The following is a 1,546-nucleotide window of genomic DNA, read 5'->3' as shown; positions in this document are numbered from 1 at the left end:
ACTGCTTAACTTTACAAACTTTACTCCCCTTAAAAATGTAACTCGGTGTAAAGAAGATTCATAAGATTATATTAGAGTTTATAGGTGTGATATTTTAAACTGGGTAAATATAAGTATGTGATCATTTATAATAATGTTAATATAAACTTAGATTTTAAAGGATTTCAGTTTCATTGTAAATTTCAGACCATTTCATCCAGTCAGAACTCTGGTTAGCAGCTAATTTATATGTGAACTTTTATGATCCTTCATTTTAATAGAATTGGAACTGAGAACGAATAGGAAACACAATCAAAACTAGGAATCTGAACCAAATCGTAATGGATTCCCAAAACTATTTATAATTGGCATTTTTATAAAGTTCCAAACAACCTTCAATGTTCCTTTTCTCATTTTATTGAAAAAGTTAAACAGTACCAGTGAAACAATGCTAACTTGTTTTATTAGAATATGTGGTAGTGCTCCTTGAATTAAAATGTTTAGATTAGTTGGAGTTTGTCAGACATTTTTTTGAAGAGTAACAAATAAAAATGATCTGGGGTCTGTTTCACGAAGCAGGTTTACTGAAGTTTTCTAAACCTGAAATCAGGGAAACTGACTTTTCCATTTCATAAAGAGAGTTTCCTTAACAAATTAGTTGACAGGATATGAGATTTTTTTTTGTTTGTTTAGTATGAGCATCATGCAGATCATTTTATTTTTTACTTAGTTATATTTAAAGTACATGAAGAACTACTGAAAATATTTTCAGATTGCACATAAATATTCATTAATTTCACGGGGGGGAAATGAATTACTTTAGGGTTAGGATTAGTATTCACTGGATGATGATAACCTAATGAGCCTACTGGCACAGTCTGAGGCCATTCTATGGGCCTGATAGCTGCTAATAACAATCATTTGTTGGGATAATAATATCTAAGGAAGGGTGCAAACAGCTACTTAGTATTTACTGTGTAAAAGAAGAAATGAATCAACATGAGGAACCCATGAGATGATGCACAGGTCTTATACAATAGAACGTTTTTTATTTATCATTTTCACCTACTGCCAGAAGATTTCACCTAAATAAATACATTGATCTACTGCTATTTAAGAAATAATCCCGTAATATCATGGTAACAACAGACTATGGCAAGTCGTTTATATGTACTAGTTTTACTGAATATGTATTCCTGTTATCTGAATAAAAACATTTCTTCTGCGTCTAGATTACCATTTCAAACAAAATGACATTCTCCACATCCAGAATAAACATTCTGCAAATTAATTTCTGATCTCAGCATTTGTATTATTTTAACTATGAAAAAAAATGTTTTTGTTTTTAGTTTCTAAAATTCAGTTTCTGTTATAAAACTGTTATATATATTATTACAGTTTGGGCTAGGAGTGTGATTTTTAACACGAATAATCTTATTTTAGTGCTCTACAAATGGAACAGAAGTGCTTTTAATAAATGTAAAAACAGCCTGCCATAGCCCATTTCATAGAGTTTTATATATTAACAGCAATCTTCTCCTTCGCCATCTTCCTCTCCTTTGTAGCT

At 30.5% G+C, this 1,546-nt stretch overlaps 1 protein-coding gene across 1 annotated transcript in view; it reads right to left on the bottom strand.

The window, feature by feature from the left end:
* The window catches only part of LOC107095086 (neuroblast differentiation-associated protein AHNAK-like), an 8,840-nt gene that overhangs the window by 874 nt on the left and 6,420 nt on the right, over window positions 1-1,546 (bottom strand). The window lies entirely within an intron of this gene.

This window comes from Cyprinodon variegatus, unplaced genomic scaffold, assembly GCF_000732505.1.
Source record: "Cyprinodon variegatus isolate N-32 unplaced genomic scaffold, C_variegatus-1.0 Scaffold523, whole genome shotgun sequence".
In the NCBI taxonomy this organism is placed as follows: Eukaryota; Metazoa; Chordata; class Actinopteri; order Cyprinodontiformes; family Cyprinodontidae; genus Cyprinodon; species Cyprinodon variegatus.
Note: the sequence above shows the minus strand (reverse complement) of the source record. Positions and strands in the feature narration are given on the sequence as shown.